The sequence below is a fragment of the Mirounga leonina genome, unplaced genomic scaffold, assembly GCF_011800145.1.
Source record: "Mirounga leonina isolate KUSES-001 unplaced genomic scaffold, KU_Mleo_1.0 Mir_418, whole genome shotgun sequence".
In the NCBI taxonomy this organism is placed as follows: Eukaryota; Metazoa; Chordata; class Mammalia; order Carnivora; family Phocidae; genus Mirounga; species Mirounga leonina.
The window spans coordinates 3,460,859-3,478,304 of NW_023270739.1; the positions used below are offsets into that span (position 1 = coordinate 3,460,859).

General features: G+C 54.6%; 1 long non-coding RNA gene across 3 annotated transcripts; it reads left to right on the forward strand.

Moving 5' to 3' along the window:
- Window positions 1–5,797, forward strand: LOC117998609. 3 transcript variants are annotated; one of them, XR_004676038.1, is made up of 5 exons: window positions 1–230; window positions 1,181–1,238; window positions 1,325–1,516; window positions 1,878–2,054; window positions 5,479–5,797. It is a non-coding gene; the product is annotated as an uncharacterized LOC117998609 (long non-coding RNA). The 3 variants fall into 3 exon arrangements; XR_004676037.1 differs by lacking the exon at window positions 1–230 and having other exon boundaries at window positions 1,047–1,238; XR_004676036.1 differs by lacking the exon at window positions 1–230 and having other exon boundaries at window positions 1,047–1,516.
- Window positions 5,798–17,446: the final 11,649 nt, after the last annotated feature.

Consider the following 17,446-nt stretch of genomic DNA (forward strand, 5'->3'; position numbering starts at 1 on the left):
CCAGAATTTAACGTGAAGGCTAGAGATGTCTCATTCACACTGCCAAGCACAGTGCTACCTACAGCATAGTCACTGAAATAACCTTCCAAACCACTTTCTCCTCTGATCAATCTAATCTTTTGACAGATGGTAAACTGAGGCCCTGACACTCCGCAGTGCATCGCTGTGTAGAGATCTGAGGTCCAGTGATGTAAGCATGTCCCAGTATCAGCTCAGCCATCACTCCCCAGGTGACAGCATTTCTCTACACGTCAGTCTCCCCATTCTTTTTTTTTTTTTTAAAGATTTTATTTATTTATTTGAGAGAGAGAATGAGAGAGAGAGCATGAGAGGGGGGAGGGTCAGAGGGAGAAGCAGACTCCCTGCCGAGCAGGGAGCCCGATGCGGGACTCGATCCCAGGACTCCAGGATCATGACCTGAGCCGAAGGCAGTCGCTTAACCAACTGAGCCACCCAGGCGCCCCAGTCTCCCCATTCTTGAAAGAGAATAATAATACCATTTTCTAGGGATGTTACCAGCCTTAAAGATAGCTCCAAAAACCTGTATGCGCATTTCCCATTAATTCAATCAACAACATTTTGAGCACATCTGTGTTCCAGGCCCTGGGGGATACACGGGTGAGCACCACAAACCCAGTTTCCCGACCTCAGGGTACTACCTATTTGGTCGCCAAGGGCAAAGAATTGCAGTTATACTCGGGTGGTTGTTATGATGGGGTGCACGGAAGCAGCGATGAAAAGGCTGCGGATCTCAGGAGGGCCCAAAAGAGCAGCCGCGGCCCCAGGAAAGAAAAGGCAAAGAATGAAACCCGCAACCCCCACCCCACTGCCTGAGCCGCTTCTTCATCTCAGCCAATCAGGCCTCAGCGTCGCCGGCCGGCCGACCAATCAGAGCTGGTACAGGAGCGCTTGTAGCAGGGCCCGGGCTTCCCGCGGGAGGCCTGCTGGAGCCCGCGCGCCCCGCCCCGCCCCGCCCCGCCCCGCCCAGGCCCCGCCCCCGCCCGCCCAGGCCCCGCCCCGCCGCGGCCAGCAGCGCCTGCCTGGAGCGCCCTGGCCGGCGGCCGGCGGCTGGGGCCGAGTATTGTCTCAAAGGCCGAAAAGAGAGGAAAGCGGGGAGGTTGGGGGACAGCCACGTGACCGGGAGAGGATTTATAATATTTTCTTTCGCTGTCGACAATAGTGCAAAATGTATGAAAGGGACCGCACCGCCAGGACAGGAGCGTGAGGGCGCGGGCAAGGTAAGCAACCCCCGGCCGGCTTCGTGGGGCGCGGGGGCACCGGGAGAAATCGCGGCACCATCCCGCTCACTAAGCGGCTGTCGCAGGGTCTGCGTCCTGGGTCGCGCTCTGAGCCTCGTGGGCCTTGAGCGGTGTAGACGCGGTCCGGGAGCTGGGGCATCTCGGAGGCGACGTGGACGCGCGGCCCCTGAGCCGAGGAGTCTTCAGTGACCCGGGGGCTGCCGTGGCGGTGTAGACGAGCGCAGTCAGTCCGGCTGAGGCGCCTGCGAAATCCCGAGGTAGTCAAGGCAGTCCGCGTAACTCGCGGCAGTGAGACCGTGGAGACGCGGACTCTGACCGAGGCACCCTGCAGCGCCGCAGGGCCGCCGGGCGGTGTAGACGCGCGCGGGGGGCGGCCGCGGAAAGTTTGCTGGAGTGCGCGGGGCGGGCGCGCCGGGGGCCGGGCGCAGACCGAGGCGCGGCGCCGGGCCCGGGGCGCGCGGCCGGAGAGTGTCCGCAGCTCGCCGCCCGCCGGCGCCGTGCGGGACCCCCGCGCCCCAGCCCCAGCTGCCGCCTCGGGGTGGGGAAGGGGGCGGGGGGAGGGAGTAGCTGAACCGAGCGCGGGAGGGAAAGGAGAGGAGACTGACTTCGCCCTTTCAGACAGGTTCCCAAAGCGCCCGCGCTGTGCCCGCTGGAGCCCGGGGTCTCTCCAGTTCACCTGGGAGGAATCTGAGGGGCAGAGGCCAGCTTACCGACACGACACGCGCTGAGGGGACTCAAACCCGGTCTGGTCCGGGCTCGGAGCCGAGCTCCTTCTCTCCTGTCACTTCCGCCTCAGTGAGGAGAAAGGCGTGGTAGTGGGGGGGGGGGGGAGATGGGACTTGGGGGGGGGGTTGGGACTCCTGGATCTGCCTCCCGCTGTGGCTTTGGGGGACCCTTCAGCACCAGGTGAGGGAATGAATGGAGGAGGGAAGGCACTGGTGGGGAGGAAGCCTATTGGGCAGGTGATGCTAGTCCCCGCCTACCTGATCCCCAGGGGTGCTGTGCCTGGGGCAGATCAAGTGGGAGGGAGTACCTGTGTGACAGTCTCCTGTAGGAGAAGGAAGACCCCCAAACCCAGTTTCTGCCACAGGGGGAAGGCTTAAGGGAGCCCAGAGGAGGGAAGAGATAGCTGCACATCCAGGGAGGCTCTTGGAGTGGCCCAGTCCCATCACTGCTGGCTGTGACTTTTGCCCCCATTCTTACTCCTACACCCTCCTGGGCTCTCTGATTACTGCACCACAGGTCCTTTGCACATGTGTATTTTTTTGATCAAAAAGTAGTCATCAAACATCCCAGGCACAAGCAACTCAGTGGTGAACAAGGCAGACCTAGTCTGGGACTTCCACACCAGTGCAGGGACACAGATGATGAATAATAGTCCAGAAGGGAATGGGGCATGGGAATGGGAAGCAAGCTTGGGTGAGGAAAGGCTTCGTGGGGCTTCGTGGGGCGCAGGGGCACCGGGAGAAATCGCGGCACCATCCCGCTCACTAAGCGGCTGTCGCAGGGTCTGCGACACTCAACGCACTGTCAGAGGGATTCATGGCTCCTCAAACTTTGGGCCCCAATCACCTCCTCCAGGAAGCCTTCCCTGACCTCACTGACCTGACACTTCCCCTGTTGACAGGCTATCATTGTCTGGGACCATTCCTTCCATGGACATTTTTGTGTCATTATTGGGTTAATGTTTGTTTCCCTCCATCAAATGCGTCATGAAGGCAGGACCCGAATCTCTTTTGGGTAGATAGTAGACAAATCGAATAAAGGATGGGTAGAATTTCCCCAGAAAAACACAAACTGCTCAGCCAGGTCGGGCATTCAGATGGCAGAAACTTTTCTCTCTCCTTCCCTGGACTGAGTCCTGGGCTCCACACCCCATTTGCAGTTCACTGAAATAAAGTAAAAGAAACCAGCAGGCCTAGTGAGGAAGAGAGCAAGGAGAGGCCTGGCACAGATGGCCCACTGAAGCTCCAAGGCTGTTTCAGTGGAAGGGAAGGGACCTGCAGAGGGGGAGGCCTGAGGACAGGTGCCTGTCCTGTTCTCTGGGCTCAGACCAACCTAGTCCCCAGTCCAACCTCTGTCCCAGCTCTGGGAGGCTTGGTTTCCTTCAAATGCTACTCTGGAGAAGGTGGTGGCCAGCAGGGTCCCCGGGATGGCCAGGGCACAGGGCCATAGTAACTGCATGGCCTCCCCCGCTCCTCCCCCAATCTGGAGGGGACGGGACCCTGGGCGGCACCTGTCTGACCCAGAGTCAGGCCTCTGGGCCACAGATAGCTGCCCGGGTTCCCCACCGTTCACTGAAACTCCTGGCTGGAAAGTAGGACTCAGGCTTCCAAGGATCGACTCTTCTTATTTTTTGTAGTTTCCACACTTAGTGAATTTCTCCCTCCCCTGGCTCTGTCAGACCTGTGTGCCTGGCACCTTTCCTGTGGCAGATTATGCTCTCACAGATGCCCAACAAAGCTTTTAGCCGCCCCCCCCTCCACTTCAGGGAGTTGCCTCCATGCACGGCTAGAGAGAATGTCTGCATGCTTTATTCAGGCTCTGGCAGGGACCGAAGAAAAGCGGCCTCCCCACCCACCCAGCCAGCCAGCCCTCCGGACTGGAATTGCTTTAAAAAATTAATTTGCAATGATTTACGTCCTTCTGTTCTGTGGGGATCACCAGCATTTTAAATATGTATTTAAATCAGATTCACTGCTCCCAGTTAAACCTTAACCGCCTCCCCCCCTCCCCCTCCCCCACCTAGCAGAAAGAGCACTGTATGTGGAGTTGGTGAAACTCAGAGGTTCAGGCCGAGTTCTGCTAATGACAAGCTGTGTGACCTTGGGCAAATTACTTAACCTCTCTGCGCCTCCATTGGCTCCTCTGGTAACTGAGGTTAATGATAATCCTTCCCTCACAGGGTGTTGTGAGGATTAAATTAGATAACGTTCAGGGAAGAGCTGTGCAATGCCAGGCCTGTGTTTTCTGTTCCCCGGTACAGGCTGTCCCGCTAATTAGCCTGGTGACCTTGGGCGGGCCACTCAGCCACTCCTGGCCCTCAATTTCCCCATCTGAAAAGCATAGAGGTTGTTCTAGGAGATGAGGCCACAGAGCCCCCCCTCCCCCGCTCCATCCCTGAGCCCCCACTCACCTCCTCCAGCCCTCTGCCAGACACCCTCCCCTTGGCCACCCTCTTTTTCATTATCCAAGCGCTCGGTTCTAATTGGAGATGGCCCCCCTCCCGGCTGCTTCTCCTCCTGGCTCCCTACGAAGCCAAAGCCGCAGGGTTTGGGCCCCAGGGGCCTGCAGTTCTTGGCTCATTTTCAGGAGCAATTAGCCGTGATGTCACAGGCCTCGGTGGTGGCCTCAGTGGGCGTGTGTGCCTGGAAGCCTGAACGCCACTCTGTCTGTGGCCTGTGGGACTCCCCCAGGCCAGGGGGTCCGCATTGCTGGCTGTAGAGAGGCAGCTTCCCCGGCAAAGCCATTTCTGTACTTTGTGACTCCCTGAAGCCCCAAGCCTCAGTGTAAATTAGTTCTACCCTGTGCTTTTGTTGGTACTGTCTGTTCCTTGGAAGCGAGGGGCTTTGTCAGGAAGAACAAAGCTGTTTGGTGTTCTTCTGATTTGGGGGAAGCGTGCTCCTGGGGGAGGGCTCATCGCTTCTCGGTGTCAGTCTGGAGTCCTCGATTCTCAGACTCACTGGTTTTGTTTTGGGTTTTTACGCCCTATGGCTTAAGAGTCACATATGTTTGTGTGAGTGTTGGCTAGGGGATCTCTTTCCTCCCTTTTGGCTTATACAGTGTATTCTGTGGAAGCTAATTCCAGGGACTGAACTTTTCAAATCACTGCTTCAACAGCTTTTAAAAATCTGGACCTAGTTACTCCTGTCATCCATGTGTAAAGATTTAGAAAAAAATTCCCAACCCCGAGGGTGGGCAGCCTTGAGGATGTAGGGCTCCTGGCAGCATGCCCTCGCTGTAAACCTGAGGTCAAAGCTGAAACGTCGGGTGCCTCTTGGGATGGGAGGTGGGGGGGGGGCGTGGTCTGCTCAGTGCCAGACATCTGGATATTTAGAAAACATCTGGGTGGCTGGATTTTTCAGGTTTCTGCCTGACATTAAATATCACAAACACTGAGCCTGCCTCCCGTCTCCCCACCTCCCAAACACACCCAGCCCCTTCCCCCCCTCCCCCTTTCCTGACGGGTAAGAAACATCCATTCTTTCCAATTCCCCAGCGTTTCCCCCCTACCGGAAATCTGATGGGCTTATGACATCATGGCTGGCTGCTGAGCGATGAAGTAGATGCCACAAAGAAATCCGACATATCAGATGGATTCTGAAATCAGTTTCCCTCTGGCTGTAGTAACAGGCGTGAAGTCAGGAGAATGTGAGCTTTGTTTAAAAAAAAACAAAAAATAAAACTAAGCCTTGTCCTGTATTAAAGACAGTTGTTTTTTTTTTAAGCTAACAGATCTTTTGGATATCATCCTATTTTAATAGAAATGCTGGTTTTTGTGAAATGAAAGCGTCTAATAAATCAGACCTGATGCTGCATGTTCGCTTTCGGTTGAGTTTTTGTGTGTCCTTATTCACTAATAAAAGAGGAACTGGGAATGGTTTATCTCCCTTCATTATTCAAATGGGGTAGTTTTTTTTGTTTGTTTGGGTGTTTTTTTGTTTTGTTTTGTTTTTTTGGTTTTGAGGCCAATAAAATTCATGGGGTAAATTGCTGGTTTATGTTTTTCCAGGAATCCATTTTTATAGAGTGACCTTGGACCTGACCTGGTCTGCAAACACTGTATTTCCCTCTGTTGGTTTTTCTGGCTGGGAAACTGTAAAGAGGATGCAGTTAAGCCTGCTTTTCAGTGTCCCTTCGGCAGGGCAGAGCCAGGAACAGGGAGCCAGGGCGGTTTTGGGGATGAAAAACCTCTTTGAAAGGACAAAGTCAAGAGGGGAGCAGACAGTTAAGGGGCAGCGTGGGAGTCAGGGGATCCACTGTCTTCCCTGCCCCGCCACGCCTCAGAGCTCAGAAATAGCTCCAGACTGAGGGAGCTCACCCCTGCTGCAGGCCCAGGTTAAAGGAAGCTCAGGGTTGGGTGTGTGATGCCCGCCACGCCTCCGGTGTGGGCATTTGGAGTCTCACCGATCTGGATTGGAGTCCCAGCTCCCACAAGCTGTGGGGCCTTGGGCAAGTCACGTCACCTCATAGTCTCTGCCCCACCGTGAACTGGCACAAGGACCCCACCCTATGTGCTGGGAGAATCCATAGGTCTGGACACTCCCCTGATGCCCGGCCCCTTTGTAGGGCTCCGGGGACAGCCTTGGAGCCAAGGGAAGCCAGTGTAGATTCTAGTCTTTACATCCTAGTTCGGCCAGCTACTATCTGCATTATGATAATAAGGCCAACCTCATGCATGGGGCCATTGTGAGGACTGACATAGTAAACGGATCATCAAGCCTCAGCTGTTTTTATGAGATGTGCCCCTGAGCCCTGCAGGCAGGTTGACCGGTAGGACTGTTGGGCCTGGAATGGGAGGGGATGTGTCAAGCTGAGCACAGGTAGGGGATAATCAAGAACTGAATGGAACATTCCTCATCGCTCTGCACAGAACTTTCCATGGGTCCCCATTGCCTGAAGGCAATAAAGTTCCCCTCCTCATCTGAGCCCCAGGTACCTCATACTTGGGTCTCATGCATGGTCCTCTGCCTTCGTTCAGCGGGCCTCCCAGGCTGGAGGACACTGCCTTCTTTGGACGAGCTACTAATGGGTAGGTCACATTTTTTGAGCACCTGCCACTGCTTTCTTTGGGGGCACTTTCCATGGATTAACTTGTTTGATCTTCACACCAATGTATGCAGGGGGTATGGTTATTATTCCTATTTTAGAGACAAAAACAAAAATGTCAAGGATCTTTGTCCAAGGTCACAGAGCCCAAATTGGAGCCAGGGGTTGGGCTCCTACACCCGTCCACTTCACCCCAGCCTCCCTGGCTCTGCTGAGCCTTCCTCCACCTGTTTCCCACCTCACCCCTGAAGCTGGAGCACCTGCCTTCCAATGCCTGTCCCATCTCTGCCAAGACTCTCCCACTACCCCATCCAAGAAGCTTCCTAGATTACCCTCCCACCGTGTCATCATGTGTCCCTCTCAGGGTGTGGCTCTGTGCTGGGTCCCAGGGTCCTTGTCTACCTCCCCTAGAGGCCAGGAGTGGGGCTGTGGCCAGTTTTGTGTTGCCCACGAGGCCCTGCAGGCCAGGTCAGCAGCCATGTACTAAGGACCTACTATGTGCAAAACATGGGGACTCATATGATGGGTGCCCACACCCAGCTTGGACTTCTCTCCTGAACTACAGACCCATGCAGCTGATGCCCTCTGCCACATCTCCGTGTGGACGGCCACTGAGCCCTCTGCCTCAGGGGTCACCCCCAGAAACCTGCCCCACTGTCACATCTTCCCCATCTCAGGTAACGCCACCTCCACTTTCCATGCACTTGCTCAAGCACCAAACCTGGCGAACATTGTTGACTCCTCCCCTCCCTTTCTCTCCTCTCCGCGCCCCCCCCCCCCCCCCCGCTCCTCCCTCATTCAATCCATCAGCAAATACCACTGGCTATGCTTTCAAAATATATCAGCAATTTGACCATGTCCCCTGCCACCGTATGAGTGTAGTGGCCTCCTCGTGGATCTCCTTCTTTTCCCTGGTCCCTGGTGTCTGTTCGCGGTGCAGCAGCCAGAGTGATCCTGGTAGAACTTGGGTCAAACTCTGTACTCCTCAGCCCAGAACCCTGCAATGGCTAAGTCAGTGTCAAAGCAGAGTCCTGCCTCTGTCCCCCTGCTTGACCCCCCTCTAACCTCAGTTCCTGCCATCCCTACCCCTCATTGACCTCCTTGCATTTCCTCCAACATACCATGTGCATTCCCACCTCAGGACCTTTGCACTTGCTGTTCCCTCTCCCTGGTATACTCTTTCCTTTGATGTGTATATCACGTTCTCCTTTGCTTCAGAGATCTGATCAAATGTCACCTGCTCGGAGAGACTTTCCCTTACCACCTTCCCCCATCCCTTTCCTACTCTATTGTCCTTTCCCTGCACTGTTGCTCCTCATAGTGCTTATTCCCACTTGCCTTTACAATATACACATGTATTAGTGGAAACTAACTGCACTAGAGCAGGGCTCTGCCTGTCTTCTCCATAAGCATCTGCTGAATGAAAAGATAGATGGATGGATGCTATGCAGGAACAGCAAGTCTTGAACACCTGGTCCATGCCAGGTTCTGTGTTGGGTGCTGAGACGACACATGTGAACAAGAACCACCCCCCCACACTCCATCCCACGCATCCACAGAGCCCTCATTTGGAGAGACGGACACCAAGCAAGAAATCACAAAGTGGGTGGAGTGGGATGGTGTTGGGGAATGAGCTCAGAGGAGAAATGGGTCCCATGGTCTGAGGTTGCTTCCTGAAGGAGGTGATAACACGAGGTGACCAGAGGGGGAAGAGGAATTGGAGGAAGGGGGGTTGGGTGGACAGGTGGGCAGTACACTGGGCTGAGGACAGGGCTGGGAGGGCACAGGAGAACAGGTGGGGCCTTCGAGGTCAACAAGAACCTGGTGGGTTTTCCAAGTTGGGGTTTCCCAAGACGGGAATGTATCGGGTATGTAGTGCACAGCTTCGCCGGCAGGGGACAGATTGCGGAAGGTCTTAAGTGCTGCTTGGAGACGTGTTAGGGGGAGCCCGAGTTGGAATCCCCGTTGTCCCTCTGCATCTGTGTGATCCTGGACGCATTGCTTCTCCTCTCTTGGGCTCTGTTTCCCATCGGTAGACTCCTGACCACATGCCTTTCCTGCAGCACTGTCCTACTTCACAGAGAGGGAGGGACTTAATTAAGCCTGGAGGGACCCAGGGTAGAGAGAAGTCTGCCTGGAAGAGAATGGCAGCAGGGGGAACAGAATGTGGAAAGACATGGGGCCTGTCTCCGGGCTGCATTTCTTCAGTGCCTCCCTCAGCGAACAGAGAGGCAGGGACGACAATGATGGGAGTGGACTGGTTGTCCCCAGTGGGGGCCTGGGATGCACCTGTCTCTGCACTCAAGGGGATGGCCAGCTCTGACCTCACACCCTGCTGAGCACCGCAGCCCTGAGAGACAGGCCCTCTCCTGGAGCTGGAGAAGCCAGGGCTCAGAGCAGAGAGGTGACCGGCAGGTATGTTACCAAATAGCTGGTAAATGGCAGATGAAGGACTTGAACCCAGATCTACTTGATCCCAAGCTCTGCTGTCCTTCAACAAAACTGAGCCGCATCCTTTGGGTGAGGCAGGTGAGCTCGTGCCAGGTCTGGGGGAGCCAGAATTGAACAGGCGAGGGGTGCCTGGTCGATTCAGTCAGTAGAGCATGCAACTCTTGATCTTGGGATTGTGAGTTCAAGCCCCACGTTGGGCGTAGAGCTTCCTTAAAAACAAACAAACAAACAAAAACAATTGTACGGGTGAAATCCCCAATCATGACAGGCCCCAAATTTGAGTCCTGCCCCCCCACCCCACCATGAGGCTGCCCTGATCAAGGTCACTCCTTCCTTTGGGGAAGGTGAGTCAGGCCTCTGGAAAGCCCCCTGAGCCTCTTTCCTTGGCTGGAGCTTCTCTGAAGACTCTGGATGAGACTCTGGTTGCTCCTGGAAAATTCCCAGCCCTGTTAACCCCCTGAAGCCTCACAACTACCCCTCACACAGGGGCTGTTGTTATCCCCATTGTACAGCTTGGGAAAGTGAGGCTCAGAGAGGAGCCCTTGTCCAAGGGAGGCATGCTGGTTAATTGGTGGTGTTCTGCTACATTCAATTTCCAAAGCCTGCCTCAGGGATAGAGGGCCTGGTTCCCTATGCAGCAGACCACTGGGGCCTCTGGTGGGAGCTTCAGGGGGCCAGTTTCGGCTCACACTGAGAAGAATGTTCTTTCAGGTATGCCCAAGATGGGATCTTTGCTGGTGTGAGCTCCCCATCATCCCTGGAGTTCCAACAACCTCTGCATTTGGTGGGAGGAAAGGTTAAGGTCAGAAGGGCTGTTGGAGGGCGCCTGGGTGGCTCAGTTGGTTAAGCGACTGCCTTCGGCTCAGGTCATGATCCTGGAGTCCCAGGATCGAGTCCCGCATTGGGCTCCCTGCTCAGCGGGGAGTCTGCTTCTCCCTCTGATCCTCCCCCTCTCATGCTCTCTGTCTCCCATTCTCTCTCTCAGATAAATAAATAAAATCTTTAAAAAAAAAAAAAAAAAGAAAGGCTGTTGGACTGAGCAGTTCAAATTTTTTTGACCTCTCCAAGTCTCAGTTTCCTGAGCTGTTCAATGGGAATATTAAGACCTAGCTGTCAGAGGTAGTAGGAGTCTGGGAGCACTGTAAAGCACCCAAAGAAGGTGCCCAGTAAGTACCACTGTCCCCTCCTGGGACTCCAAGACTTCTATAATGGCCAGGCTCTGAGGTCAGAGTGAGAAAGGGACCACTTCACCAGCCCTGCCTCTGTCTGGGGAGCCGAGGGGTCTGTGTAAGGAGTGAACTGCCCTAGATATCTGCCTCCCAGTCTCATCTGTCAGATGGGCTGGGCCATGACGGAGTAACACAGTATGGGGATGGAGTCCCCACAGTGACTTTGGAAAGCATGGCTTTGAGGGCAGAGCAGACCCCTTGCTACCACAGACTTCCCAGCCTCCAGGAGAGGCTGGGTTTACATTTGTCTCTGTAAGAACCTCACTGCTCTAATTACAGACCGACCCAGGCTAAACTCAGAGCCTCCCTCCCCTCCAGAGCTTCTTGGTTCCTGGCCTAGGGAGTGGCTCAATGCCAGGACCCAGAGAGCTGGGGAACTCTCACCCAGATGGGCTCTGTCACGATGCTCTAAGCAACTGCTGTTCGTTGAGCACATACTCTGGCCTGGGGACTTTCCTCACCTCCTCTTGAATAATTCTTGGGGTGGGGCCTATGATCTCACATCACAGGAGAGAAGGCCATATTTCAGGGAGAGGAAAAAACTGGGTTGAGCAGTATGAGAGCCGGAGTTCTATCCCTGGGTGTAAGCATTCCTGGTCTATAGCCTGCCATCCCCTGGGCAGGGCAGTGGGAGCAGCATTGGCTTCAGAGCCCTGGGGTGTGATGAGGGGACTCTGAGCTGGGCAGGAGGGCACAACCCAGACTCTGCCCTCATGTCTTTGCACAGTCTGTTCCTCCCTGCTCACCATGCTCTTCCAGGCAGACTCCACCCTACCCTGAGTCTCTTCGGGCTTAAGTCTCTCCCTCTCTGTGAGGCAGAGCAGGGCTGGGCAGGAAATGCACAGGTCTGTTTTCAAATCCTGCCCTGCCACCGCTGGGCCTGGAGGGAAGAAGAAGGAAGATGGTATAAAATCTTTAAAAAAAAAGGGGGGGGGGCGCCTGGGTGGCTCAGTCGGTTGAGCGACTGCCTTCAGCTCAGGTCATGATCCCAGGGTCCTAGGATCGAGTCCCACATCGGGCTCCCTGCTCTGCGGGGAGCCTGCTTCTCCCTCTCCCTCTCCCCCTGCTTGTGTTCCCTCTCTCGCTGTGTCTCTCTCTGTCAAATAAATAAATAAAATCTTAAAAAAAAAAAAAGAAGGAAGATGGCATGCACACAGGGGGCTGCATAGACAAAGGCAAGAGGGTGTGAGTGGGCTGCATCAGCTGGGAGGGCAGAGCCAGGATCTGGGCAGGGAGGGTTGGCGGCTCTTTCCTCACTCTGGGCCTTGCCTCAGGCTGCCCTCTCTGCCTGGCCACTTCCCCTTTTCCTGTCCCAGCCTTGGTAGCCTTAAGTCCCTGCTTACAGGGTCAGTCTCTTCCTGAGCCACCCCAGTCAGCACCCTCCCTCCCCAGTGCTCCCACAGCCCCAGGTGCTTTCTCGATTTGGGCAACGACCCAGAGCGCACAGCTTTCTGTCCTGCCTGAGTGTGGTGGTAAGATCCTCCACCCAAATCCTGGCTCTGCCCTTCGTCTACTGGGTGACCACAGACCGGTTACTTCACGTCTCTTTCTCATCTGCAGGATGGCGGTAGCAGCCCCCACCTCACAGGGTTCTCTAGGGGATTAAGTGAGGTTGTGCTCATAAAGCAGGAAACCACACTGCCTCCAAAAGCCAGCCACCTGGGACCCATGGGTTCGCACGCCTCATGATTATCTGCGAGCCCCCTGAGGGCAGGGTCTTGTGTCCTGTGCCCTGCTCACCAGCAAGGCAGAAAGGAGGCTCTGGGATAGCTTCCGGAACAAATGGGCAGCCTGTTCTCCATCTCAAATGTGAGCTCTAATAGAACTACCAGCAACCTAAATAGTTATCATGTATTGGATACCTACATCATCTTGTTTAATCTCGACTACTCTGTGATGCGGGAATTATGAGACCCATTTTGCAGATAGTGTAGTTGAGGCTTAGAGGACCAGTGTGGGGTAGCTGAATCGGGTTTTGCCTCTGGCTCTGGCTGACTTTGCTGTGCTGTGTGTTGGTTAGGATGCTGTCCTCTTATGCCCCCGGCTGAATGGTCCAGAGACCTTCTCTCCTTCCTGGGTGCCCTTCTTCATCTCCAGGCCACCCTCTTGGAGGCACTGGGGTGAGGGGACACGGATTGGGGGCCCATGGCAATCTGCCTGTTCATGAGCCCTGTGCCCTATAATACTTGCACATACGCACGCGCACACACACTCAAATGCACACACGCACACACGTGCACACGTGTACATGCGCCCTCCACAGCCAACAAGTTCCCTGAGTCTCCAGAGTCACGTGTCTACAACCGCAAACCTGCTGTCACTGCTCATCCATTGGTTGGCCTCAGTCCCCGAGCTGTTAGCACTGAAGCTCGACTTGGCACACCACTCCTGGGGTCCGATGGCGCTTGGAGACTCCCCACCGCCAGCTCAGTGTCCCCTGTGCCATGGGGGTAACTAGGGAGGAGCTGGCACACTCCGTCCCATCTCATCTGGCTCAGCACCAGGGAAGCCTGGAACCTTGCCGGGGGCCTTGGGCAGCTCGCGTGACCTCTTTGAACAGGTGACCCCGCAGCTCCACTCTGTCCACTCTGTCTAGCGAGCCAGGCTGGATTGGAGGCTCAGGCAGGACAGGAGAGTGGAGACCGTGAAGTGGCGGTGTTCACAGGAGTCCTGGCTGCTAGGGCCCACGTGGGCCCGCCGGGGAAGGGGCCGCATGAATGTTTCTGAACCAAGTGCAGGAGGGGCCAGCCCTGGATTGTCTTCCCTGGAACTCAACTCTGGGAGCCACCCCTGGCTATGCCCATCCTATCAGCCTCTGAGAGAGCGTGGGCAGCCCTTTTGGGGGTGGGGAGGCAGTCCCCAAGGGACTTCAGGACCTTTAAGTGACCCCTGGTGGGCTAAATCAGTCAGTGGCCAAGGGGAAAGGCAGTGATGGAGCAATGAGGACCTGCATGGGTGTTGGGCCTGGGGCACACCAGCCCAGTAAGAGCAAGCTTGGACCCCAGAGATTCATTCATTCATTCTGCAAATGTTTACTGAGCACCTCATTTGTGCCTGGCAGACCCTGTGCTCAGTGCTGGGGACACAGCAATGGACAAGACCCCTGCCCTCATGGAGATCACCTTCTCATGGAGGAACACAGACAAAAAGCATAATAAGGAAGTAAAAAAGTATTTTGGTCCAGAGTGATAAGGGCTAAGAAGAAAAATAAAACAGGAAAAGGAAACAAGGGGTGGATTTTTATTTTCATTTGTAAATAGTGTGTCCAAGGAAGGTCTAATAGAGAAAGTGACACTTGAGCAAAGATGGCAAGGAGGTGAGGAAGTGAGTCAGATGGCTCTCTGGGGGTCGAGCATTCCAGGCAGAGGGAACAGCCAGGGCAAAGGTGTGGAGCAGGGAGCGTGCCTGGCACAGTCGAGGAGTAGCAAGGAGGCTGAGGCCAGTGTGGCTGGAGGGGAGTGAGGGAGGAGGAGGCGGTGGGAGAGGAGCTCAGTGAGGAAATGGGGGCCAGATGGCGAGGCCTCCTGGACTCACCATTTACAAGGATCCTTCTGGCTGCTGAGTTGAGAGTAGACTGGGGAAGGGGCAAGGGCAGAGCCAGGGAGCCAGATAGGAGGCTGTTGAAAGTAATGTAACAGGATTTGCTGATGGATTGGATGTGGGAGAGAGAAAGAGAGAGAGAGAAGAGAAGGAGAGAGGGACAGTGTGTGCAAGTGCAAGCAGACGGGTCAAGGATGGCTCCAGAGAGTTCTGGTCAATTTGCTGGAGAGGCCAGCCAGGCCTAGAGGCTCAGTGGAGGCCCTCAGGGAGGCTGGAGACCAGGGAGTGGGCTGGGATGAAGTGGTTCTTTCTGTGCCCCCAGGTGATCCATGGATCCCAGCTCAGCCCCAGGAAGAGCCATTCTCTCTGGACTCTGGTCTAGGGGCTGGGCTTAAGTGGTCTATGCGCCCATAGGAACCTTGTGCACTTGAGCCTCCTACCCATCCATTTACCCACACAGCTACCTGGCCTCCTCCCTGTCCCTCCCTCTCTCTTTCCTGTCCTTCTACTGTCCTTCCTCCTACCCTCCCAGCCCCTCCTTAGCACCCCAACTATCCGGGCACTTCCCCAGGCACTGGGGCTGCATCCAAGAACTTGGCAGATGGGGTCCCTGCTCTCGTGGACTTGACATGCAGTGTGTCTGGGCTCGAAGCAACTTCACAGGACAGAACAAGACCCATGGATACTCTTAGTTCTTTCCTATTTAAGATCATGCAACAAGTTTGTGACTACACATGATTTCATGGTAATATATTTTCTAAGTCACTTCAAATAAAGTCACGATCACTGGAAATCCTGGTCAGGTCATGCCTCCTGGTTTGTGTTTCAGAAAAGACTGGCAGAGCCAAGGGCCCCATGCTGCCGAGGCTCAGGGAGGAAGGGCTCCCAAGGAGGCAGAGAGGTGGTGGAAACATGGCATACCCAAAGGCAGGGGTGGGGGGAGTGTGTGGAGGAGGACTGAGTGAGTGTGGGGTGTGGGGAGGCTGCAAAGCCAGGTGGGCCCCCCTGGAGCCTCTGGCCTTTGTTCTGAGGGCAGTGGGGAACCACTGATGGTTTCTGAGCTGGGGACCAGTGCGAAGGCTGTGGCCCTGGCCAGTGCAGGGTATAGAGACCTAACCCAGAAAATGGGAGTATCAAGGGGGTTGAATACGGGGAGTGACTGGTTGGATCTGGACGTGGGGCTGATGCCATCTGCTGGGGTTCCACAGTTGGCCACCTCAGAAAACCTCACAGCAGACGTGCTCCTTCTACAGTGCTTCCCACCTCAGAACTGGCCCCATCCCCAGCCAGCCCTCTGCACCGCTGGAACCCGGCACCATCCGAGACTCCCTGTCCCCTATCTTGAAGTCACTTTAATTTTGGCTCTCAAATTCCTCCCCAGCTTGTCCCTTCTCTGTACCTGGGCAGCCTCTGCCCCAGGCTGGGCCCTGCCTCTCCAGGCCTACACTCCAGGTCTCTCCACGGCCTCCTCCTGGCCTCATGCCTCCAGCCTTGTACTGCTGTTCCATCCCTTGCAGAAGAACCAAAGGGATCCTTCTAGAACCTGAGTCTGGCATGCCATCCTCCTCATCCTCATGGTTTCCCGTTGCTCTGAGGAAAGCGCACGCAGTACAGACCCTCCTAGCTGAGATCCAGAGGATGAGCAGGAGTGGGGGAAAGAATGTTTCAGGAAGAAGCAACCTCCATGGGCCCATGGGAGGAAGCAGAGTCCTGTGTCCACCCACATCAGGGTAGCCACTGCCCGGCACCCCACCATCTATCCAGGAACGCAGCTTGGAAGGGGCAGGAGCTGAGCCTGGATAGACCAACTCCTGGGGGCCTATGGGGTAGAAGGCCCTGTGGGGACCTTACCATTAAAAAAAAGACCAAAAACCCAGCTTTATTGAGATATAATTCACATACCATAAAATGTACCCCGGTGTTCAATCCAGTGGTTTTTAGTATATTTATAGGGTTGTGTAATCATCACCACTATCTAATTCCAGAACACTTTTATCATCCCCCAAAGAAACTCTGTGCCCACTAGCAGTGCCCCCCTCCCCTTGGAAACCACTGATCTACTTTCCATCTCTATGGATCTGCCAGCTCTGGACATTTCATATTATGGAATCAGAAAATATGTGACCTTTTGTGTCTGGCTTCTTTCATGAGCATATAATGTGTTTTTAAGATTCACTTATTCATGTTGTAGCAAAAGTCGGTACTTACTTTTTATTGCCAAATAATATTCCATTGCCACATTTCCACATTTTGCATGTGGGTTGTTTCCACTTGGGGGCTATTATGAATAATGTGAATAATGCTGCTATAAACATTCATGTGCAAGTTTTTGTGTGGATGTGTATTTTCATTTCTCTTGGGTATATACCTAGAAGTGGAATCACTGGGGGGTGCGGTAACTCTCTGTTTAACCTTTGATGAATGGCTATACCCTTTTCCATAGTGGTTTTCCCCACTTTGACATTCCCACCAGCAGTATATGAGGGTTCTGATTCTCCCCATCCTCAGCAACACTTGTTAGTGCCTGCCTTTTGATTATAGTCAGTCTAGTAGGTGAGAAATGGTATCTCATTGGTGTTTTTTTTTTAAGATTTATTTATTTATTTGAGAGAGAGAGAGAGAATGAGAGCACAAGCAAGAGGGGCAGAGAAAGAGGGAGAGAGAATCTCAGGCAGACTCTGCAGTTAGTGTGGAGCCCAACGTGGGTCTTGATCTCACGACCCTGAGATCAGGACCTGAGCCGACACCAAGACTCAGACGCTTAACCAACTGCACCACCCAGGCGTCCCCTCACTGTGGTTTTGACTAATGACTGATGAGTTGAGCATTTTTTCCTGTGCTTATCGCCCATTTGTATATCTTCTTCGGAGAAACGTCTGTTCATATTCCCTACCCATTTAAAAACTGGGGTACTTGTCCTTTTATTGTTGAGTTGTAAGACTTCTTTGTATTTCTGGGTACAACTCCCTTATCGGGAGAAATGAGGTAGAACACCAGGCCAAGGAGCAAGGCCCTGGGGCTTCCCTGAGCTCCACACTCCTAGTCCCAAGGTCTGTGCCCTGGGCCTCACGGAGGGGCTCCCTTATCCCCCGGAAGGGTGGGCATCTGCACCATGAGTCACCCTCCCCCTCCAGCTCCCTTGCCTCCACGGCCTTGACCCACTTCAGACACCACATGGCGAACACTTCCCAGGGACCA